General features: G+C 42.6%; 2 long non-coding RNA genes across 2 annotated transcripts; both read right to left on the reverse strand.

Moving 5' to 3' along the window:
• Nucleotides 1-3,477: 3,477 nt before the first annotated feature.
• Nucleotides 3,478-6,870, reverse strand: LOC116533105. The gene is made up of 2 exons (XR_004261086.1): nucleotides 6,825-6,870; nucleotides 3,478-5,629 (listed from the first exon to the last, which is right to left on the reverse strand). It is a non-coding gene; the product is annotated as an uncharacterized LOC116533105 (long non-coding RNA).
• An 8,816-nt stretch (nucleotides 6,871-15,686) lies between these two features.
• On the reverse strand, nucleotides 15,687-25,605 carry LOC116533104. Its single transcript, XR_004261085.1, has 2 exons — nucleotides 22,972-25,605; nucleotides 15,687-16,747 (listed from the first exon to the last, which is right to left on the reverse strand). It is a non-coding gene; the product is annotated as an uncharacterized LOC116533104 (long non-coding RNA).
• Nucleotides 25,606-25,842: the final 237 nt, after the last annotated feature.

A 25,842-nucleotide genomic window follows, 5' to 3' on the forward strand; every position in this document is an offset into this window, starting at 1 on the left:
GAAAAAAAAAAGTGAAAATGAAAAGAAATAACCCAAAATGGTAATCTATAAGTGTAAAGATAACTTTTTTCTCCTATGACTTTCCAAATTCTCCAAATTTCCATACATAATTGCATAATTTAAAACTTCAGTGATTTCAAATTTTCTCTTTTATGCTTTCCCGTATTTTCAATAAACTTATTTGCAATAAACTCATATTACATATATAAGGAGAAAAATAACTTTTTAAAATAAGAAAATGGCTGGGTGTGGTGGCTCATGCCTATAATCCCAGCACTTTAGGAGGCTGAGGTAGGTGGATCACTTGAGGTCAAGAGTTCAAGACCAGCCTGGCCAAAATGGCAAAACCTTGTCTCTACTGAAAATATCAAAACTAGCAAGGCGTGGTTGGTGCATGTCTGTAATTCCAGCTACTCAGGAAGCTGAGTCAGGAGAATCACTTGAATCTGGGAGGCAGAGGTTGCCGTGAGCTGAGATCGCACTGTTACACTCCAGCCTGGGTGACAGAGTGAGGCTTTCAAAAAATAAAAAATAAAAAATCACACGTGCTGCCCAGAGACAGTGGAATCTGACCAGTCTTAGGAGCATTGAAGGACCCAAAGAAAAAGCACATATGGTTTCTTAATTGTCACATGTTTTAAAGTATAGCTACATCCCGAGGGTGGAATTGGTCATGGACAGGGACTCACTCCTGCAGACCAAAGGCACAGGTGAAGGAATAAATCAGAGTGGGCCTCGATACATGCTCCTCTGTTTTCAGTCACATTGGAGAAACTGAAGCAAAATATTATTTTTTCTTTCCTATATTCTAAGTTATGCATATTCACATACATTGTTTAGGTACAAACAATCTTTTTGCTCTAGAGATTTTGGTTTCCAGACTCCGCATAACCAGTTACCAGCTATATGGCACGGGGGACAGACACATTGCAAAACCTTCTGAAAATTCCACTATCCTATCTCTAAAATTAGGCTTATAAGAAGAGCTATGGCTGGGCGCAGTGGCTCACCCCTGTAATCCCAGCACTTTGGGAGGCTGAGGCAGGCAGATCACCTGAGGTCAGGAGTTTGAGACCAGCCTGGCCAACATGGCAAAACCCTGTCTCCACTAAAAAATACAAAAATTAGCCGGGCGTGATGGCAGGCACCTGTAATTCCAGCTACTCAGGAGGCTGAGGCAGGGAGAATTGCTTGAACCTGGAAGGTGGAGGTTGCAGTGAGCAGAGACCGAGAGCTACTTTACTGAAGAATGTGGTGTTCAGCAAATATCCTAATGTATGTTAAAGTGCTTTATAAACTGTAAATCCTAGTACAAACTTTAGTGAAATGAACATAGTTTCTGACTGTGCAGTCCTGATTAACATCCGAGCTGTGATACTTAACATGTTGTGTATGAAATTCAAGCAAATTATGTAACCTCCCTGAGCCTTAGTTTTCAGATCTAGAAAATAGAGAAATCTTCCATTAATACAAGATACCTGGAGCATTGTAAATAGCCAATAAAGGAAAGTTCTAATTATACTTTCTGCACTTTCCTAGGAATAATCAAAGTTAACTCCTCTACTTGGAAGGGCTTCCAAAGGAGACAGGAGCAGAACTTCCTTAATCCTAAAAAAAAAAAAAAAAGCCTGTGAAATCACCTTAGTGCTTGTTAGTTAAAAGAGGAACTAGACAAGATGACTAGTACCCTGGTTTCCTGCCCCCAGAGCATGTTTCCAGACTCTCTGACCACCTGGACACCCAAACTGGGAGCTGCCTCTCTGAAATATTATTAGAAAAGAGGGCAAGAGTCTAGATGTAAAAAAAATATGAGAAAAAGAAATTTTCATTTTAACTAACAAAGGTTTGACTGCTGGCAGGACTTAGGAAACCACTGTGTCCCTAAATCACTGAATCCCAGCAACCTAGCACCAGGGACAAGCAGACTGTGAGGTAGTATGTCCCACTTTCCACCTTGTCCTGTCAACATGAGCTGATAAATCATGACCTTCCCCTGTTATCGGAGAATGGCAGATCAATACTTCCATTATCATTGTTATTACTCCCAAGGCACCACTCTAGCAGCATGTGAGCTATTTCCTCCCAAGCACAGAGCTGAAAGGCTAATCTGCTTCTGAGACACCATCAATCACAACAGGAAGAGAAAGGATGAATTAGAAAGGAGAAACGTAACAGTACCGAGAGGAAAAACAGCATCTGAAAAAGCCTAGAATAGTCGCTCAAAGTGTCATCCTAGGACCTCCTTGATGACATTCAATGAGTAACGGTTAAAATGACAATTCCCTGGAAATGCTTAGTCCGTGGGTCAGGGGTATGACCCAGGAGCCGGCCTTAATTGACAACTTCTTCAGGTGGTTTTATGCACCTAAAGTTTGCACATTAAAAAGCTAGAGATCTACTATTCACTGGTGGAAATATCACTGGCAACCATCTTGAAGTTTTGTGGTCCTGCTGTTCACCTCTCAGAAATAAGTTTTGCAGAATACTTGCACGCATACTTGCAGGAGTGGACCAGCATTTTTCATGTCAATATCAGCTACATTTCAGTTCCAGGGAAATGGAGATGTCCCTTGATTGGCTCTATCGGTACTAAAACTTCAGTGTGCATAAAGTCAGCCAAAGGGTCTGGTAAAGCAGAAATTGCTGGGCCCTACCTCTAGAGTTTTCTATTCAGTAGGTCTTGAGTGGGGCATGAAAATTTACATGTCTTAAAAGTTCACAGGTTGGTTGGCTAATCCAAAAGTCATTCCCAGACCAAGCACAGTGGCTCACGCCTGTAATTCCAGCACTTTGGGAGGCCCAAGTGGGCGAATCACCTACAGTCAGGAGTTTAAGACCAGCTTAGCCAACATGGTGAAATCCTGTCTCTACTAAAAATACAAAAATTAGCCAGGCATGGTAGCAAGCGCCTGTAATCCCAGCTACTTGGGAGGCTGAGGCAAGAGAATCGCTTGAACCCAGGAGGCAAAGTTTGCAGTGAGCCAAGATCGCGCCACTGCACTCCAGCCTGGGTGACAGAATGAGAATGAGCATGCTATGGAGTCTTTCGCCTTGTGCCTGCCTCTCCTCTGGGCCAGCTTTTTTTAAAAAAAATAAAATGAAATAAAATAAAGTAAGGTCACAGGTGATACTGACTGGTCCAATAAACATTTAAAAACCACTAGCACACGTAGATGGATTTTTGGAGAGTGTTCTTTTTTTATTTAGGCAGAAAAGCAAAATTAAGGGAGAGGGAAAAAAATCACTTGCTATCTTAACGCCCACTGCCCACTAGACATCCATACACTCACATGGATACACATTTCTCCTCTTGCAAAAAAAAAAAAATCACACTACATATTGCCCTGTGCCTATCTTCTTCATGGGACAACAAATCAGGGATCTCTCTCCACTCCTCCATGATCCACCTCTACAACATAATTTCTAACAAATGCACAGCATGAGTACTGTCTGGACCCACCACAATCGGGTGTTATATTGTCTTCAATAACTTTATTGTTGTAACTAAACATGTCTGTGTTAAGTCGAACCATAGAGAAAAATACAAAAAAAGAAAAAGAAAAACACATGTCAAATCCCACCACCTCAGAGATAACCATTGTTAACAAATTGATGTTAACACACATATTCCTACATACATTTATTAGTTTACATAAACTGAATTGTAGACTCCAAATTATTTTGCAACATGCTTTTTTCACTTACATAAACTAAGTTTTGATAAAGCAAATACAACCTCAAAAATCTTTGAGAAATGTACTACCTAATGGAATCTTAAGACAAATCCTCTATGAAATGAAGCATTGTTTTACACAGTGTGTTTCTGCCTACTCCTCACAGATACAACAGGTTAATTTTATTAATGTGTGTACGTGAGAGAGAGTATCTGTGAATTCCATATTTCATTTATTAGGTTTGCTTTAGGAAGAACATTCTGAAATAAAAATTAGCCCTTTGTAGTAAATCAGAGTTCTGAGCCAAAGTCAGTGTCCACAGCACAGACAAGCTGAAACCTAGAGCATTTGGAGCTTCTAGTATACATTCTGAATTTTCTCCAGCTGTTTAGGACTGAAGACACCAATCTCTGGTCTCAGTTGAAATTTCACCAAGGTTCTGGTTCTAGAATGAGTCACTGGCTAAGGGTCTGATAAGCAAAGGGCGGAAGTGGGTAGAGTGTGAGAAGGGTGGGGCCTCCCCCACCCTTGATCTGATCAGTACAACCCAGAGAACATACCCATGTGCCACACGCTTGCCAGGGGACCTTCATTGTAACCAAACGCCCCTTTGCATCTGTAGAACATGATTACGCATTTCTTAATTTGCCATCCTGTTGTTAGTTTGTCCCCATTTTCCAGGCGAGCCTTGGTGAGATTCACTGAGATCATGTATACAAAGCCCTGAGCATGTGCTCAGCACATAGTAGGTACTCAGTAAACCTCGGTGCCAGTGAGAAGACAGAATGAGAATGAGCATGCTCTAGAGTTTTTCACCCTGTGCCTGCCTCTCCTCTGGGCCAGGTTACTCTTTCATTCTGCAGATTGTAATGACATGGAAATTTCAGGACACCAAGAGACAACGATGAATCAAAGATGAGTTTCCAAAAGAAAATCACATTCCTTATTCCCCATCAAATCTAAAGCCTGATAAAGTCCACATAGCACTCAGGAGGACTCTAACCTTCTGCCTAAAAGTGGTCATCATCACAGCAAGCCTGAGCCTCAGAATGGACCTATTTGACTTGATGATGGAGGAGGGCAACAGCAGCACTTGGCCCACGGCACCCAGCTGACCATATCAGCAAATAGAGAGCCCTTCAAAACCTTTGCATTCCTGATCCCTGGAGAAACTGAGGATTGCAGTAAAGTCTAATTACAACCTCTTTTTGCCTTGTTTGGAATACAGAGGGACAACGTAGCCCTAGTATTTTTATAGAAGGAAGTAGAGATTCAAATAAAGGAAGAGAGGGACCAAAAGAAGAACATATCCATGATTCTCATCTTCTTTCACCGTAGATCTTTAAAAGAAACCAGAAGCCTCAGCAGTCCATGCTAGAGAATCATTGTCACATTCTATTATTTCCCTCTGATCCCATGAAGAGGGGAAAAAAAAATCATTGCATGGCAATGCCATGTGTCTCAAGCTTCATTAAAGTGATTTCTCCCAAGAGTCTCCTATAACAGCATGTAAAGCACTTACAACAGTACCTGAATCATCATAAGTAATCAATAAATGTAAATGAGTAGTAGCAGCAGCAGCAGCAGCAGCAAGAGAGACTTGCTGAGATCATTCATTTAGCTACTTGGAACCCTGCTTAGATAGAATTCAATTCTTTTCACAATCAAATGAGTGTTTCTCACAAGAACCCACACTCCTTATTCCTTCAGAGCCTGAGACTCTGCCTTCTGTCTCCAGTCTTCCAAGCTCCTCAGCAGACAAGAAGTTCTTCACGATCGACTCTCTCCAGTGTCCTCAAGCCCACGGGGACAGAGATATCCCAGCTGAAGAACTGAATTTCACAGGTCTGACACTGACACAACCCATGGAATTCAGTTCTCAAAGCTGAGGATACGCATAGGCTTTCCAGAGATGGTGCAAAGACCCCTCCTTGCAGTCCAGGCCTGTCCCAGTCCTGTAAAATACAAGAGTAAAAAGCCTAGTAAATCCAACGCAGCTGCTTCCCAGTACCAGGTCTAGTGCTGGTATTCATGAGTTATAAACATCTGGAGGGGGCTGGGCCAGCAGTCTGGAAGGCTGATGTGGGTGGATCTCTTGAGCCCAGGAGTTCATGATTAGCCTGGGCAACATGGCAAGACTTTGTCTCTATTAGAACTAAAAAATTAGCCACACATGGTGGCTTGTGGTGGGAGGAATACTTGAGCCTGGGAATTGGAGGTTGCAAGGAGCTATGATTATACCACTGCACTCCAGTCTGAACCACAGAGAGAGACGCTGTCAAAAACAAACAAACAAAAAAATCTGGAGGGGATGTGCATGGAACACGCACATCATTAAGCATCATTAAACATGGTAGCTGGCCTTTCCTGTCTCAAGCTCTTCCATATACCATCCCCCTGGCCTGGAAAACTCATTCATCTAACATCAATTTATCCTCAGGTTCTTGCTTTCAATGTCACTTCCTCAGATACACCATCTATGGCAGAGACTGCTAATTGTTTGCCTAATATGTATTCTCTCCTCCTTCTACACTAACAAAACCCTTAAGCAGTATATGAACACATAGACACCTGACTTTGTTTCCTCACTGTGACAAAGTGCTGGATGTGAGCGGGAGTAGAGAGGTTTTTTTACTGTTTCCCTCCCTCTTCTCAGGCTTGAACTATAGGCATAATGAAGAGCCACCGTGGACCATGCAAATTAGTGCAGCCCCCAGGGGAAGGGCAGAGCAGCATGCCAGAACAGCCCCGAAATTGAGAGGCTTCCATTGTGCACCCTAGACCTCTTACACCTGCACTGATAGATCAGCAAGAATAGAACGTCTACCTTGTTTAAGCCACTGTTATTTGAAGATCTCTGTCAGAGCACTTGATGGGGGTTTACCTACCCCCATTAGCCTCCAGCTAGTCTCTTCCATAATATGGGATTATTTTCCTTCACCATAATTTGTAATTGTTAGATAAATTCATATAATTATTTAATTAAAATTTATCTCCCTGGCCGGGCGCAGTGGCTGATGCCTGTAATCCCAACACTTTGGAAGGCTGAGGCGGGTGGAGGCCGAGGTCAGGAGATCTAGACCATCCCGACCAACATGATGAAACCTCATCTCTGTTAAAATTAAAATTAGCCAGGCATGGGGCACACACCTGTAATCCCAGCTTCTCAGGAGGCTGAGGCAGGGGAATCACTTGAACCCGGGAGGTGGAGGTTGCAGTGAGCTAATATCACACCAGTGCACTCCTGCCTGACAACAGAGCAAGACCCCATCTCAAAAAAAAAAAAAAAAATTATCTCCCCAACAAGACTGTTTTCCACAAGCACAGAGGCCGTGCTAGTGTTTTTAAAATATGTATATAGGCCAGGCATGGTGGCTTACACCTGTAATCTCAGAACTTGGGGAGGCCAAGGCAGGGGGATCACCTGAGGTCAGGAGTTCAAGTTTCACCTGGCTAATATGGTGAAACCGCATCTCTAATAAAAAGAAAAATTAGCTGGGCATGGTGGCACACACCTGTAGTCCCAGCTACTTGGGAGGCTGAGGCAGAAGAATTGCTTGAACCCAGCAGGCAGAGGTTGCAGTAAGCCAAGATTGTGCCACTGCACTCTAACCTGGGTGACAAAGAGAGATTCCATCTCCAAAAAATAAGAAAAAGAAGAAGTATATAATAGCCTTATTGAGCTATAGCTCACATACCAGACAATTCACCTATTTAAAGTGAAAAATGCATTAGTTTTTAGTATATCTGCAGAGTTGCACAACCATCATAGTCAATTTCAGAACATTTTCATCATCTCTGCAATAGACCCCATAACCATTAGCAGTCAATCTCCATTCCCCTCCCTCAGCCCTGAGGAATCACTAATCTACTTTCTATCTGTATAATTCTGGACATCTTATATAAACGAAATCATATAATCAGTGGCCTTTTGTGACTGGCTTCTTTCACTTAGAATAATGCTTTCAAGATTTATCCACGTTTTGATGTATATCAGTACTTCCTTCCTATAGATGAATAATATTCCATCGTGCGGATCTAACACATTTCATTTATCCATTCATCAGCTGATGGGCATTTGAGTTGTTGCTACCTTTTACCTGTTTGATAATGCTACTATGAATGAATAACTATGCACAAGTTTTGTGTGGACATATGTTTGCATTTCTCATGGATGTGCCAACCCAAAAGTATCTGAGACAGATCTCAATCCATTTAGGAAGTTTATTTTGCTAAGGTTAAGAACATGCCTGTCACACAGCCTCAGGAGGTCCTGACATGTGCCCAAGGTGGTTGAGACACAGCTTGGTTTTATACATTTTAAGGAGACATGAAACATCATCAATATATGTAAGATGTACTTTGGTTAGGTCTGCAGAGGTGGGACAACTCGAAGTGGGGGAGGGGGCTTCCAGATCATAGGTAGATAAGAGATAAACTGTTGCAATTTTTTTGTCTCTGGTTAGCCTTTTACGGAATATACAATTTACATGTGAGAGGAGGGTAGAGGAATAGTCACTTATGCCTTGGTCTGGCTTAGTGAAATAATAGGGCAGAGGAAGCAATCAGACACGTATTGGTCTTACATGAGCAGAGGAATGACTGAATTCTGTCTGTCCTTTGTCCACAAGGAATTTCCTTGTGGACAAATTGCTAGGGAGGTATGTAGTTTTTTTTTTTTATCTTTGTAGCTATCTAGCTATCTGACTTAGGAATAAAATGGGAGCAGGTTTGCCTAACACAGTTTCCAGTTTGACTTCCCTTTGGCTTAGTGATTTTGGGGGTCCTGAGATCTATTTTCCCTTCGCAGATGCATACCTAAGAGTGGAATTTCTGGGTCAAATGTTAACTCTATGACTATCCTTTTGATGAACAGCCAGACTAATTTCCAAAGTGGCTACACCATTTTACAATTCCACCAGCAACATATGAGAGTTCCAATTTCTCCACATCTTGCCAACTTGTTAATGTCTATCTTTTGAGAATGGTCATCCTAGTAGGTTTGAAGTGGTATCTCACTGTGGTTTTATTTGCATTTCCCTGATGGCTAATGATGTTGAATATCTTTTCATGTGCTTACTGGTAATTTGTATAGCTTCTTTGGAGAAATGTCTATTTAGATTCTTTGTCAATTTTGTAGTTGAGTTGTTTCTATTTTTATTACTGAGTTGTAAGGGTTCTCTCTATATTTTAGATACAAGTCCCACATGTATAATTTGCAAATATTTCCTCCCATTCTTTGGGTGGCTTTTTAACTTTCCTAGTGGGGTATGTGTATGTGTTTTATGTAACATTATTTCCAGCTTCTAGCATGATATCTTGATCATTGTAAGCACTCCAGGATTGGAAGGAAGGAAGGAAGGAAGGAAGGAAGGAAGGAGGGAGGGAGGGAGGGAGGGAGGGAGAAGGGAAAGGAAGGAAAAAAAGGGAAAGGAGGGGAGGGAGGAGAGGGAGGGGAGGGAAAGAAGGGAGGGAGGCTAGGTCTCAGTAATGCAGGCTTCCATCACAACTATCCCAGCACTGACTGACTAGCTAGGTTAAACACTAAAAGCTGATTAAGCCAGTACCCTTATACAAAGGGCAAGAGTTTTGCCTGGGCCTTTTCTGGGCCTTAAAGCATGACAAAATAACAAAGGAATTCTTAGCAGGATCCATTTAGGATTAAACAAGTTTTATTGAGGGTCTGAAAAAACTCCCCAGGCCTCCACAAACAAGTTTATTGGGAATGTAAAGGAACTCCCCAAACCTCCATGATTTAGGAGGAGACAAGACAAGGGCAATCACCCCAGCACCTGGACCTATTTAGATTAAGCAAATTTACTGAGGCTCCAGAGGAAGGTCTTCAGGACTTAGACCTTAGTAATAGACTTTTTTAAATTAATCACTATTGTCTTTGAATGAATGCACACTTACATGTAGACATATAGCTTAGAAGGTATATAAGCTCTGGAAAACGCTGTAATTTTGAGTTGTTCTAGTGATAAATTCCAGACCTTCTCCCTGTAACTGGTTACAGAAATAAAAACTCTCTTCCTCCCCAGTTCATCTGTAATTTGTTATTGGGCCATGAGAAATAGCAGCCCAATCCTCAGTTTGGTCCAAGAACAGGAGGGAAAGAGAGAGGGAAGTGAAGGAGGAGGCAGGGAGAGAAATTACTTGTACAGACCACACATTTAATTTCCTTATTTTAAAGATGGGAAAACTGGAAAGTTAAAAACATTAAGATGACAGCATGATGAGATATAAAAACAAGGTGATAGGCTGGGCGTGGTGGCGTATGCCTGTAATCCCAGCACTTTGGGAGACAGAGGCAGGCAGATCATGAGGTCAGGAGTTTGAGATCACCCTGGCCAACATGGTGAAACCCTGTCTCTACTAAAAATACAAAAATTAGCCGAGTGTGGTGGCATGTGCTTATAGTCCCAGCTACTCGGGAGGCCGAGGCAGGAGGATCGCTTGAAGTTAGGAGGCAAAGGTTGTAATGAGCCGAGATAGTGCCACTCCACTCCAGCCTGGGCAACAGATTGAGACCCCATCTCAAAAATAAAAATAAATAAAAATAAAATAAAGAAAGAAAGAAGGTGGTAGAATTTAGAACTGGGTTTTAAACCCAGCTTGTCTCCTACCAGCTATAAGAGCTAGACAGAAAATTTAAAAAAGATAAAATTAAAAAAAAGAGAGAGAGAACTAGGCAGGTCATATAACCACGTCTCTGCACATCAGAGACCTCCTCAAAACTGGTCCTCTCCCACCAGTCAGGTATTGGAAGGAGCAAAGTAAACTAATGTATGAGAAAGCGTTGCTTGAACATGAGTTATAATTGAGGCCCAAGGTCAAATAGCTAAATCAACCCGGTCAGAAAATGATGGCAGGTGACCCAATTTCTGGCCCAGGGTGAAGGATACGGCACTATATTTTATTTTTCAGATTGTTGCTGATTTTCTTCACTAATTAGAAGAATTTCTGGTTCAGTACAAAAAAGGGCACCAGTAAATTTGTAGCAAATCACACAATTCCTGGGTCCTCCCATCACTGAGAGTCCTAAACAAGAAGTGTTGCTTCTACTAACTGTAGCCCCAAACCGAGATATGTTTTATTCACGACTGCATCCGTGGCACCTAACTGTGCCTGGCACACGGCAGATGCACAAAAGTAGTGTTGAATTTGTAAAATAAACCTGAACCCCACCATCTTAAAGAAGCCAGAGGGAACTCATGTACAGGTAGAAGGATTCTGGGGTAACTTGTGGGCATATCTGGAGACAGCAAAGTGTAATGCTTAGACAACGGGCGCTGGAGTCTGGCTGCCACTGTTCTAATTCCAGCTCTGAGCCTGCCGTGAGTGCAGAGGGAAAAAGCGGCAGCCACGCATTTTCATCTTTGCTTAAACTTGCATCTATTTATGTCTATCACTGTGCTACATCCATACTTTCGTTCCTTCTGTTCCGTGCCAGGCTTCATGCTCCCGTTCAGCCATGGCCCTAAGCCAAAGCTCAGGCATTTTTTTATTCTGGTTGGATCCACACAATTTGGTGATTACTATATAAACGTCTTGTATTGCTCATGCTGCAGCACCAATTCCGTTTACTCATCATGATTCACTAGAGACACTTACTTCCTTCAAGTGACATGTAATGGCTTCTCCGTCACCCTCAATGTGGCCGTTTACACTTGGAATCCAATGTAAATTACTTGAGAGTTGCCACTTTTTTAAGTAAGCATTGCCTTCTCTTCCACATGAAGGAAAACCAAGACTTGGAAGGGGAAAAAGTGCTCCGACTTAGGTGCTTTTGCCATGTTGCCCAGGCTGGTCTCAAATCCCTGGGCTCAAGCAATCCACCCACCTCAGCCTCCCAAAGCGCTGGTATTATAGGCGTGAGACACCGCGCTAGCCAACAAGTCACTTTCATGCAAATCTCACTTCACTCTCAAAAAGCCATAAAAAAATGCCACTGCCATCCTCGCTTGATTAAAAAAGAGGAGGAGGAGAAGGAAAAAGAGGAGGAGGAGGAGGAGGAGCAGCAGTTAAAACATCCACCTAGCACATACGACCACCACTTCTAACCCCCCAACGCCACTGTCTCACTCCTGGAGACATAAACAAAAATGGTTTCTTCCCTAAAGGAATTCAAAGACCAGATAAGGTGGCAAAGTGAAAAATAAGTAACTGCAGAATGCTAGATAAATATGTGCTCAGCCTGGCCTTCACAAGAGAGGCCAGCAGCTGGTAGAAAGGAGTCCTTTTATTCAATCTCTCTACAGGTCCTGCAAGCTTTGCCATCACAGTACGCCTAGAGTCTAACTGTTCACCCTCACCCAAGCCACCATCAGCTCCCACCTAAGAGACCTGCAACAATGAGGTCTCCTGATCCCACTCCTACCTCTGCAGTCCACCCTCCAAACAGCAGCCAGAGGGGCCTTATTTCAGACTTTTCTTTTTCCTAAGCCCCGCTACTATGTCCATGTGTTCTCACAGTTCAGCCAAGCTGTTGGACACAGGGATGGGAACATCACACACCAGGGCCTGTTGGGGGGTGGAGGGCAAGGGGAACTCAAGCATTAGGACAAACACCTAACGCATGTGGGACTTAAAACCTAGATGATGGGTTGATGGGTACAGCAAACCACCATGGCATATGTATATCTACGTAACAAGCCTGCATGTTCTGCACATGTATCCCAGAATTTAAACGATTAAAGAAAAAAAAAAAAAAAAGAGGCCAGTTGTGGTGGCTCACGCCTGTATTCCCAGCACTTTGGGAGACCGAAACAGGTTGATCATCTGAGGTCAAGGGTTCAAAATCAGCCTGGCCAACATGGTGAAACCCCATCTCTACAAAAATACAAAAATTAGCTGGGCATGGTGGCAGGTGCCTATAATCCCAGCTACTCAGGAGGCTGAGGCAGGAAGATCACTTGAACCTGGGAAGTAGAGGTTGCAGTGAGCTGAGATCATACCATTATACTCCAGCCTGGGACACAGACTGAGACTCCATCTCAAAAAAAAAAGAGAGCTAAATCAAATCATGTCACTCCCCTGCATAAAGCTCTCCAGCAGCTTTCCATCACACAGAGAAAAAAACCCAAACCCTTCAGCATGGCCCACAAGACCCCATGTCATCCGATTCCTGCCTCTACCTCCAACCTCATTTTCCACCATCCTTCCTTCATCCATCCACTCCTGCCCACCTGGCTTCCTTGCTTTTCCTAATTGCATCAAGCTGTTACCTCTCCCTGGAATGCTCTTTCCCAAAATATTTCCACTGTTCACCTCTCACTTCTTCCAGGCTCTTCTCAAACATCACCTCATCAGAGTCCATCTGTCACCAACCTACCTAAAGGATCCACAGACATGCCCCACCCATCCCCCAAACGTTCCAGCCCCTTGCCTGCTTTTCTGCGTCATAGAATTTATTAGTTCATAGTTACAGTTGCTTATTTGTTTACTGCCCTTCTGCCTCGTAAGAATGAAAGCTTCATGGGAGTGGCACTTGAACCAGAAGAATGCATGGCACAGCGTAGATCAGTTTCTCGATGTTTTTTCATTATCATCCTTCTAAGGAACCTTTTCAGACTTTTCTTTTTGCTAATCCCCCCCCACTATGAAATGTTAACACTACAGATATACTATATGTCTACAAATACTATATGTATATTTGTGCTTTACACATAAAGAGAGTAAGAGGTTTTTTTCGCCCCTTAAGGGCCAGTTTTCATGCTCTTCGAAGGGAGGCATACCTTCCCCATGGAAGGAATTGGTGCTTGATAAAAATTTGTTGAATGTATAAAACTCCTGAGGAGAGCAGCAAGCTCTGAAAGACAGATGTTGTTCAAGGTATAAAGTTCAGCTGGGGAAATTCCAAGCCTCCTCCCCACTCAACCCTCCAATCTTTGTAGTGTGAGTACATCCTGTCATGTTGTGTCTGGTGACTATCCGGTATTTTTCTAATGCAGATTTTCAGCTTTAAAACAAAACAAAACCCAGCCAGGTGTGGTGGCTTATGCGTGTAATCCCAGCACTTTGGGAGACCAAGGCAGGCAGACCATGAGGTCAGGAGTTCGAGACCAGCCCTTGAAAGCCCCCGTCTTAATCTTGTTTTGTATCCCAGCTCCCACTGCTATTTTGGATCCTTAAATTCACTTTTCCTTCACCCTCATCCCCAGGCGTGCTTTAAAACCCAGATAAGGCCCCCTCCATTCATACAGTTTATTCTTTCCTTCACCCTATAACCTGCACTGAGTTCCTATGTGAACCAGGTGCTAGAGATGAAAAGATGATGATCCAGTCCCTGCCCTCTGGAAGCTTACCAGTGTGTGAGGGTAGACAAACAGGATGCTAAATTCAACATAGCAAGCACTCCAGGAGAAGCAACAAAATGCTCTGAAAGGACAACTGCACCGACCCAATGGAACCTCTCCTTGCTCATCCATTCACCCATCACTGACTGACAGAGCACCTGCTGTGTGTGTCGGGCCTGTGCTAGATGCTGATATTGCAGCACAGACGAGACCAGCATGGTCCATGGAGATCACCACACAGGGGAGACTGAAATCTCACTGATAATCACACAAAAAAGTGAGTCCAAATGTGATAAATGAGACCAATGGAAAAGCTCAAGATTCTATGAAGCACCTGGTAGTTGGAAAGAAATAACACTTAAGGAGAAACCTTAAAGAATAAGTAGACAGCGGTCTGTTGAAGACCAGGTAAAAGGGAGTCCCAGATGCAGGGAACAGAATGACCAAACAGTCACAAATAGGATGTGACCAGCACGCTGGTGAGGACGGAGACGGACCCCTCTACTGAGGTCAATAACGAGACCAGGGATGGCATGAGGACAGGGAGGCCCAGGCAGGCAAGAGCCAATTCATGTTGGCCTTGCTGAGAAATTTGGAGTTGACCTTAAATGAAGACAGAGGAAACAGGGAAGAAATGTAATCCAGGTTGCATGTTTTTGAATATTCTGACTGAATGTGGAAAACAGCTGGGAAGAGAGTAAGAAATCGTCCCACACATCTGTCATCCCATCACGCAATTTAACATGATCCTGCAGGGTCTTGCAACCATTAGTGCAAATCTTGTGAGACTGTGAAATTCTCAAAGGCAGAGATCACATTTTTGGCCTCTTCTAACCCCATCCCATGGCAGCAGTGCATGGTATGTGGTAGACAATCAGAAAACACTTATGGAGTAATTATTTTATAATAACAAATTTTATGCTTTTATTATGATTAGCCACTCCCTCTCTCTGACCTCCGAAAGTTCCCCTCCCATCCTCAGTCATTTTCCCATCTTTCTCATCCTCTGACTGACTGACATACTCCATTTCAAAAGCCACAGTATCTTTCAAATAACCTCCCACAGTCTCCCAGTCACCACACTGCATGGAAAGCTGGATATCACGCGAGTGACGATCTGAATGGTGAGCCATTGGTTCCCTTGCTGTTCCTAACCCCCAACCTGTCCCTGGTCACCCAGACCCTCAAACCTCCAGTTCTTCAGAGTCTATATCTCCAATGTGGCACTAGTTTGTTCCCACATTGCTAAAGCAGCCAAGCCAAAATAAACTTAAACTGCACAGTCGGAGCCATTCCTCAGCCAGAATGGGGAACAGGACAGAGCAACACAGCAAAGTAATTGCCTCCTATTTACCAGGACATACTTTGTGCTATGAGCCATTTTATCAACTTCATGAGATTTGCAGTCAGAAAACATGAAAACTAAAGAGCAATATGAAGGTCTTTTAACCATTGAGCATCTACATTTGTCAGCATGACTGCTCTATCCATTATGATCATTTCCCCTGTGCACAGCCCAGGAAAACTGTAGTTGCATTAGATCAATAAAAAACTGAATTCTCTTTTGAGACAGAGTCTGTTGTGTAACTCTGTTGGGCAAATGCATAACTTGTCCTATGAAAAGAAATCCCATACCTCATTTGGTCATGGTGCATTGTGACAGAGAAACTGTTTGCTTCCATTTCCAAGAATTTACCCCCTTTCCTTTTATGTATTTTTCCCGCCATATGAGGGAAAATTATGAAGGAACACAAAAGTTGTTGTAAATATGACTTTGCCAGCTCTCACCCGAAAAATACTAGTGTGGTACTTTGCTCTTGCTGTACAGAGTTAGAATAAAGGAATTGGTTTTCAATAGGAGAGACTTTAAGAAAGACCTACCTAATATAAGTTTACAAATCTGATATCCATTCAAAGCTAAATTAATCCTGGTCTTTCAGTTCATTCTCAAAAGGTATAAAGGAAATACATCCAAATTGCTTTATATGCTAGCTATAAAAAAAATTATGTAGTACCTAATGTGGTACTTTTTTAAATTTTTAAATAGTCTGCATAATTATCTCATTTAGATCTCTGCACTGCCTTAGGAGGAAGGCTGCAGCAACCCTGGAAACACTTTTGGGTCAACAAATTTTTGCCAAGAAGAAGCTATAAGATGATCTTCCAGTATTGAACTTTTCTAACCCTTTCCATAAAACAAATTCCCCTTTTAACCCAGAGGTGAGTTCCTGCAAGGTGAAAAGAAATGCTACTAAACACAAATAGCCAAACAAATAATTGCCCATGCACCTTGTGCTAGGCACCTCTAGGCTCTGGGGCCCAGTCGGCTGGGAGTCAGATGCCTAGCGCAAAACATGCTTAAAGTCGCAGAAACTGATAGCTAGATTCACTAAGCAGAAAAAGGCAATACATTTCTCTCAGGTCTTCCAACCTATACATTTCAAACTTGGTAACTGTTTTCTATCTGGGGTTGGAGAGAATATTCTAAGTTCCATATCCCTGTTTCTATGGTCTTGACATTCTGTCTCTATGTGAATGAGCCCTGCCTATGTCTGAGGTCCATTCCCTTTGTAGTTACTCAGGTACCAGTCCCTGGGTCTCCCTCCGTAAAGGTCACCACCTCCCAAAGAGCTTCTCCAATTCCCTCCCCACTCCACAGCCTTAGATGCTTACCTCTGTGAAAACAATCCTCTCCTTCCAATCTCCAGGGAATAAACTCTTTGGAAGCTCAAAATGTCTTATTTGATCTGGATGTGTCCTCTATCGTTACAACGCCTGGCTCATGGGAGGGATTCAAATGAATAATAACAGTTATCATCATAGTTAAGATGTATTAAATGCTTATTATGTGTTAGGCTAAAAGAATTCTTTCACTAAAAATTCATAATAAAACTGTGAGATTTATTTATTATTTATTATGAATATTTAGTGATGATTGATTATAAAATGGTCATAAATTGATTGATTATAAAATGATGTTGACTGTAAAATGATCACCATCATTTTATAAATGAGAAAAATTGGGCTCAGAAAGGTTCAGCAGCTTGCTCAGGGCAACACACCTGGCAAGTTAAGAAACTAGGTTTTCAGCTTAATCATTCTGCCTCCAGAACCCAGGCTTCCAACGACTCTGCCATACTGACTACGTGAATTAAGTGAGCATCACCAAGTTATTAAACTAATGAGCCTGACTATAGTCCTCACCGCTCAGGCCAAGGCACTTCCTTCTCTTCATCAAACCAAGAGCTGGTTTCACTGGAAGAAGGAATTGAGCCTTTAGGACAAAGGTAGAGACAGCCCACATCTGCCATCCTCAACCAGCTCTTACGCATTAGAAATAATCATCCCCAGGAGAAAGGCTCTCAGGCAGGCTTAATAACAAACATAATGGTTTTACAATAGTTGCTGCTTCAAAAAGCAAAACAAAAGAAAAATATTCTGGGTGACTAAGTAACACGAATTGCTAGAAGACGAATCTTCATCCATCCCCCTCTGAATTGCAAGATGATGGTGTGTTTTAATGGTAAATGAACACGGCGTTCCCAAAGTCATTAAGTTAATGAATCAAGTAAATCCTCAGTCTTCTCCTTATCCAGATTTTTATCTCCCACTGTCATTACCATCTTGCTCAGAAAATCATTTCTGGGCCTTTCTCCTGCTCCAAAGAGCTGGACTGTCACTTAAAGGCCTTTTAACTAACTGGAATTGCTGTTCTGCAGCTGCAAATAAAATTCACACACAGTCAGATGAATTTATCATGGGAGCTGATTAATTAGCAGTTACAGAGCCCTGAAAATAGAGCTCCATTTCATTAACATAGACATGTAATGTTTTGGTGCATATTGTTGTGATTTAAAAATATTTGCCCCACTGTGGAGAAGATACGGAGGTGTAGGAAAAATGGGAAGTCTATGGGATAATCAGGAGTGAGATCAAATATAAAGGATTTTTTAAATAATGTAACAGTTAATACTGAGCTCAGGTCTTCTCTACCAGAGTCTGTTCTGAACATTTTGTGTGATTAATTAGCTCATTTGGCCCTCATGACCATCCTAGGAGACAGGGACTATTGTTGTTAGCATTTTACACAGGAGGAAATTGTAAACCAAAAACAAGATTTGAAGGCCCTCTCCAACAAGCATCTGAATGGGCTTCTTCCTCAGCCAAGGCTCTTCTAAAATGTAACCTGAGAGACTGTTTCAGGCCATGATGGGAAGTGGGTCAAACATGCCTCATTATACCACTCCAGCATTAGCATCAACACAGACTTTAAGTCTGATAAGAAATATCTTACTGGCTGGGCACCATGGCTCATGCCTGTAATCCCAGCTCGTTTGGAGGCTGAGGTGGGTAGATCAGCTGAGGTCAGGAGTTCGAGACCAGCCTGGGCAACATGGTGAAATTCCATCTCTACTACAAGTACAAAAATGAGCCATGCATGGTGGCACCTGCCTGTAGTCCCAGCTACTCAGGGCGCTGAGGCTGGAGAATCGCTTGAATCCGGGAGGTGGCGGTTGTATTCAGCCGAGATCGTGCCACTGAACTCCAGCCTGGGGAATAGAGCGAGACTCAGTCTCAAAAAAAAAAAAAAAATGTTTTACAACCTATTCTCTCTAAACCCTAGTACTTAAAGGCTTCCTCTCCAAATAAGAACTTGGGTGTCCACAATCCTTCATCTTAACCCAGCCATTACTTTCTGTTGATCCCAGGTCTTTAGAAAAACTCAACTGTCAGCCAGAAAATGTTTAAATTTACCCATAGCCTGAAAGCCCCCAACTCTGAGGTGCCCCGCCTTTCTGGACCAAACCAATGTATTTTTTAAATGTATTTGATTGATGTCTCATGCCTCCCTAAAATGTATAAAACCTGTATGTACCTGGGCTACCTTGGCACATGTTCTCAGGACCTCCTGAGGGCGGTGTCACAGGTCATGGTCGCTCATATTTGGCTCAGAATAAATCTCTTTAAATATTTTACAGAGTTTGGCTATTTTTTATTGACAAAATGAAGGCACACCGTTATTAAACAGTAGAGCCAAGGTTAACACTCAGCCTGCCTCCAGAGCAGTGGTTCTCAACTGGAGAGGCAGGGGGAGTGCCAGGGGAGGCTTAACCTTCCTAGGAATATTTGCAGTGTCTGAAAATATTTTTGATTGCCATGAGTTGTCATTTCAAGGTGTCACGAAATGGGGGGCCTCTAGTAGGTTGAGACCAGAGATGCTGATAAACATCTTACAATGCACAGGTCAGCACCCCACAATAGCAAAGAACTTTCAGTCCCTATATGTTAATAGTACTGAGCTGAAGAAACCCTACTCCAAAGCCTGGTCCTTGCTATTGTGTCCAAAACTTGTGCCCAGAGATCATCTCCCTTCCCTATGTAGCAGCTGTGTTACTTCTGGGCAGGTTACCTCAGCGGCAACAACTACAGAGTTGATATTAGTTCACTTGCCTGAAGGCTGAATTTGACCTCTTAAAAGCTCTGTGAGATCTTGGACTTCCTAGCAAAAGCTATGAAATCTCTAGAAATAATAATTAAACATGTGACATTGGAGCAGAAATAGCAAATCACCAATAGAATAAAAATGAGGTTGTAGAAAGTTGTCTGTGTACCTGCTGGAATTTAGGACCAGGTAAAAATATCCTTTCAAAGCACAGGAACAAATCAAAAAGCAGGAGAGCAGAGTGTACAAGAACTCTCTGTACTGTCTATGCAATGCTTCTATAAATCTAAAACGATCCTGAAGCTAAAATTTTATTTAAAAAAAAAAAAAAGTAGAGGAAAAACTAGTACCTAAAGTGGAAAACATGAACATCAGATCTGCCTTACCTATACACAAAAATATACTTCAGATGGATGACGGCACTAAATGCAAACAATGTGATAGCAACAAAAACGATACAAGTTTCAAAAGCAAATATAAAAGTAAATCTTTACAATCTTCACTCGAGGTAGTCCTTTCTCAATGAGACACAAAAACCATTCCAAAAAAGACTGACAGGTTTGAGACTATCTATGCGGCAATATAATTGCACATTGGAGCGGCAAAGAGGATCAGTTCAGTAAAGAAGTTACCAGAGTTGTTTCTGCAGCTTTTCTCTGGGACATAATCCAGAGCCAAAGCTTTGAATCTCCAGTTACAGAAGTCAAAGCGAAAGGCCCTTAGGGGAACACCCATTTGGCATTCCTCTCTAATTAGCTTTAGAATTAACAGGGAAATTTCCCTTCCTTCTCTCTGTTCCTGGTGTCCCCAGTTAAAGGACATCTCTAGCAAGCTGATGGATGTTATTGGGACATAGGTGTGACCCTAACGCCTAATTCTGGGTTTGGCTAGAACAATTGGCTCTTTTCTTATTATTTTAATGTCTGAACTGATATGGGTGACATTTCCTCCAGCAGCGGGGGCAGGTGGTAATGACAATTGTAGGCCAAGTGACTGCTGATTCCTACACACCAGGATTACCCCAAAATGACGGCACTACATGACTCCTTCCAGTACCCCAAGAGACAAAGCTAGAGAAAATGTTCAGCTCCACATCAAAACTCTGAAATTAACTTCCCCTGAGATGTGCAGAGTTTTACGCCCAAACTTCCAAAAAATATTAAAACTCCAAAATGACCATTTTTTTCAGCATGAACTTGTGCGCTCTTTTATATATATATATATATATATACACACACACACACACACACACACACACACACACACAAACCATGATTCAGCAATGAACTTGTGTTCTTATCTCCAACAAGGAATGTATCTAAATAGTCATATCCTTAAGGATATAAGTTTTTAGCAGAGTCAGGAACGTAGGAAAGAACTATACAGAGCGGTAGACAGGCCTCAACCACCCCTTCCACCCCTTTGATGGTATATCCATACATTTGCATTGTCCTATTACCTTTTCTTAGAGAATCAAAGGACCTTTCTAAGATCCAGAGAAAGAGTAACAAATAGTATGTAAGATATCGTATCAGAGTCAGTCTGGCATGGGAAAAATCGCACGTGAGTCCCTGCTGGACTGTGGAGCCTTAGACAGATCATTTGATCTCTTTGAGTTTCAATTTCCTTAGCAGTAAAATGGGTTCAATTCATTCATTTACCAAATATTTAATAAGTTCCCATTGTGTGTTTATTCTACTATTTCTACTAACCCTACAAATTTAATGAAAGAATTACATGAAATGACAAATTAAAATGTGTTACAAAGTGTAAGTCATAAAAATTCATGTTATTATTAAAAATAAAGGTTTTCTCTTGTTATTAAATAAGACTGAAGCCCAGAACAAAATAAGAACTTTTGCCAGACTGTAGAACAACTGAAAGGAGGAATCACTATTGCAGTTCAAAAAGTGCCCAAAAGCTGGCTTTTAGGGACCGCACCCAAGACTATAGATTGCAGACAGCCAGAGAAAACAAATATTTACTACAGGTTGAGCCCAAAGACCTCCACTGAGAGCCTAAGACTGCACAGAGCTGAAGCAGTGAATGCATCTGATTCCCACTGGGCCTTTGGAGAAAGTGGGACTCTAGGAATTCAGAGACCAGAAGAGGCCCCAGGAAGGCATCACCAGGGGCCATCCAGTCAGCTCCTCACCCCATCCCAGGCCTGGCCTCATGGAGTCCTGAAGATGGAACACCATCCGCTCCACAAGCTAACAGTGCACCAACTCCAAACACCCTGCATGACCCCCAGAGTCCACCAAAGTCCACCTTCTCTCTCTCAAAGAGCTTCTTATACTGCTGCTTTTCTGTTCCAAGGAGTATTATGTATAAGGACAGCAATATGATTTTAAAAACAGTAACAAAAACAAAAAGAAGCCAGTTCTGTCCAAAAACCCGTTGTTAATAACGTGGATAAAATGTCAGCAGAATGCTACCCTCAGAAGGGTTTGGGGCAAAATGAAACCAGAACTGGGGCATACAAATGAAATAATGAACTCTGCTTTTTGGGAGGCCGAGGCAGGTGGATCACCTGGGGTCAGGGGTTCCAAACCAGCCTGGCCAACATGGCGAAACCCCGTCTCTACTAAAAATACAAAAATTAGCCGGGTGTAGTGGGGTGAATCTGTAATCCCAGCTACTCTCAAGGCTGAGGCATGAGAATTGCTTGGACCCAGGAGGTAGAGGTTGCAGTGATCCGAGATCACGCCACTGCACTCCAGCCTGGGCAACAGAGCAAGACTCCATCTCAAAAAAGAAAGAAGAGAAGAGAAAGGAAAAGAAATAAAGGACACAATGTGAAGGTCTTAAATGGCAAGAAAATACAGTAATACAATAATTAAACCCATCAAGGCATCAAGAAAGAAAAGTTACACTGTTTGCCAATTAACATACAGGTCAGGTTCAGTGTGTAAAAAAGATTCTTTAAAAAAATAGAAAACATGTTCAGCTCCACATCAAAACTCTGAAATTAACTTTTACTAAGAGTTTTTAATAAAACTCTTAATATCCAAAGACAAGATTGAGATTGAGAATAGGAACACAATAAACAAAAAGTAATAGCCATAATCCCTCAGCCCGGAATTCTCCTAAGCGCACCATGTTTACTGTGCAATATTTTCATGCTGGTGTCACTGCAATAAAGTTTATGACTTGCTAAATAGAGACCACAGTCTACGACTCCAGGGTTTAAAGCACATTATTTTATCATCTATAGAGATTCTAAACCACTTCCTGACCCCACTCTATCCCACCCCACCCTGAAAATAACAAAAGGTTAAAAATATATCCCTTTTGGAAATGAAGCCGCATCTTTACTAAAGCACTGGAAATCTCTCCAAGTCACTGACATTTTTATATTTCTAGACCATGACAAAAGTCTCACCTACTTTAATTCTAATGTCATTTCAATATGCCTTAAACATCTTGATTATATCTTTAATGTGCCATTTACTTTGCAATAATCCACTGTACAAAAGCCTTCTGCCTCTCAGACAGAAGATAAGTACATAATAAATCAGCTTGCAATGATTATTGTTTCCCAGCTCATACTCACAGCGAGCTCTTAACATTTCATTTTATTTCATCATTTCCAAGTCAGCTGCTGCTCTCCCCCTCCTCATGGTGCTACTGTCTCCTGTCCATCCTGCCCACCCCTTTGGCATGGCTTCCGCCCCAGGGTTTACCACTCCAATCGGCCCTGCTGCTGCCATCCAGGGAAGGAAAAGCGGTCAAGCGTCTTGGAGAAAGAGCATCTTTCTGGAGAAAGACTCTTATTCGCTAGGGTAGAGGAAGGCAGCTAAGGCCTATTTGCATATGCTTTTATTCCATTTCCACACCCTGCACGCTAACCCTCTCTGGAAAGTCCCTTCTAGATCCCTCGGCACAGCGAGGGAGGAAGAGGCTGGGCCAGAATGGAAGGTTCCAGCCTGGCAGTGTCAGCCTCTCTCCAGGGGGGAGGGCTGAGGGGGAAGCTTCCACCTCCCCCTTCATGCCCACAGGGTCCGGTCCTCCGGGTAGGGCACCCTCTTGCAGCACGTGTCGGGAGCAGGCTGCTGATTTGGCCTGCGCGCTCTAGAGTGTTCTGTGCAGGATGCGCCTGCTCCCCTGCATCCTCCCCCGAGGAAGCTCTGGTCAGGCGCTGGGTCCCCAGGCTTCCTGTCTGTACTCTCCGCAGCCCCGCGGGGAAATCCCAAGAGCTTTATCGGCTGCCCAATGAGCCTGTTGACTTTTCAAGTGCGCACAGGCTAAGTTTCAGCCAAAACCTCAATTTAAACGTTAACCAAAAATAAATAAATAACATGTGTGCAGGCATTTAAAAAGGGAGAATCTGCCTTTGGGGTGAAGATCAGGCAGAAAGCTCCCTTTTTTCATTGCTGCAGATACACGAGGCCTGGATTTGCTCAGGCTTTGAACAAAGGGATTCTTTGAACTGTAAACTGACTGCTTGAAGTGAGCAACGACCTGGCAGGCAGAACACTCAGAAATCTTCCCAAGCACCTTTCTCTGGAAATGTGAACATTCAAGGCAGTCCTGTGTGTCGGCTAAAGAGAATAGTCATAGCTAAATTTTAAGGGGCACCTACTAGGCACCAGGCACTCTGCTAATGTATCACGTGTATCATCTTCCCTAATCCCACAGCAATCATAGCAGGTAGCCAGAATTATTATCTCCATTTTATGATCCCCATTTTACTGATAGGAGAATTTTATCTTTGGTGAGGTTAGGGGCACTTGCCTAAGGTCACACAATTAGTAAGTGTTTCCATGCGTGCCCTTGGCTGCTCCTTTTCCCAAACTGGAAAGAACTTCCAAGGCCCTTGGAATGTACAACTGCAAATTCAAATTCCCAGTCAAGAAAAATATAGCTTCCTTTCCTTGGTCATGTGCTCGTGGATGGAAAAAGACCAGTTCAAAGAATTTTGCTTCCAGGCAGATGTAGTGACTTTCCTCACCTCCCCTGAAGGTATTTGTTGCTTATCTTGCTGGGCTCCCAAAAGGTTTGTTTGAACTTCTATTATAAAGTTTTTAAAAAGCAAATATTTATTGAGCACTTATACACCAGACACTGTTCATCCAAACATGTTCTTATTTAATTCTCCTAAGGACCCTAAAAAGCAGATATTATTATTAACCTTAAATTAGAAACGAGAAAACCAAGGTTCCAAGAGAGTCAAAACTTGCCAGAGTTTACATAGCTAGAAAATATGAGAGCCAGGATTTGAAGTGAGGTTTGCTGTCCCCAAATCTCTGAACCTCCTGCACTGCATTACTCTGCCTCTCAAGGGGTCCACATCAAAACTATTTCCTTGTGTGAGATTCTCTTCCATTAGAAGGGGGCTCCTTGGGGGTGTGGGGTGGATCCAGGCATCTGAGTGGGCTCTGAGCATACCTTCAGGCACTACAGCATCTGCTGAAAACGGGGGTGAATGGAAGGGAGGGAGGAAGCATCAGGGTGACCGGAAGAGTTAAGGGCACTCTTAACCCATCCCACATTGTATTAAGGAATAAGCGACCTATTTGTGAAGTTTTTATAAAAGGTTAAAAGCTGCATAATGTCAGTTAGTGATAATTCTGTTTAATGAAATCCAAAACTATTTGGATCCATTAACTGGGGCTAGACTCAAATGGAATAAGCAGAAGGAAGTCAGGCCTGGCTGGTTTCTGCAAACAAGTTCATTATCCCATTCCAGTCAGTTAACTCAACTCCGGCATTCCTAAGGGCTCCTTTATGACCCCTGGGGGTCATCAGTATAGTTTTCCAGAAAAAGGAAAGCGGATGCTTGGAGCCAGAATTTAAATAGCTATATACTGCCGGCTGTAAGCACCTCCATCTGCTGCCTTTGCCTCAGGAGGAATAGACTCTAAAATCTTGAGGCAGGCTTTCAGGGATGACATATGAATTCAGCCTCATCCTTTCATAACCAAAATGTGTATCATTTTTGTTTATTTTGTTGGAGGGTAGGGTGGCAGAGAGTTTAAACATCATTTATAGAACTTACATTCCATGCCAGGTAAAGTGCTATGTACTTTACCACTATTACCACATGCAATGCTTATAAGATGGGTATTGTCTCCATTTGACAGACAAAAATCCAGAAGACAGACACCCAGGGAAATTAAATAAATTCCTAGAGTTAAAAGTTAGTAAAGAATGCCTGGCACAGTGGCTCTTGCCTGTCTGTAATCCCAGCACTTTGGGAGGCCAAGGCAGGCAGATCACCTGAGGTCAGGAGTTTGAGACCACCCTGGCCAACATGGTAAAACCCCCATCTCTAGTAGAAGTACAAAAATTAACCGGGCATGGTGGCGGGTATCTATAATCCCAACTACTTGGGAGGCTGAGGCAGGAGAATCACTTGAAACCAGAAGGGGGAGGTTGCAGTGAGTCAAGATCGTGTCTTCGCACTCCAGCCTGGGTAACAAGA

The sequence above is a fragment of the Sapajus apella genome, unplaced genomic scaffold (assembly GCF_009761245.1).
Source record: "Sapajus apella isolate SASKATOON/1434 unplaced genomic scaffold, GSC_monkey_1.0 scaffold79, whole genome shotgun sequence".
Taxonomy (NCBI): Eukaryota; Metazoa; Chordata; class Mammalia; order Primates; family Cebidae; genus Sapajus; species Sapajus apella.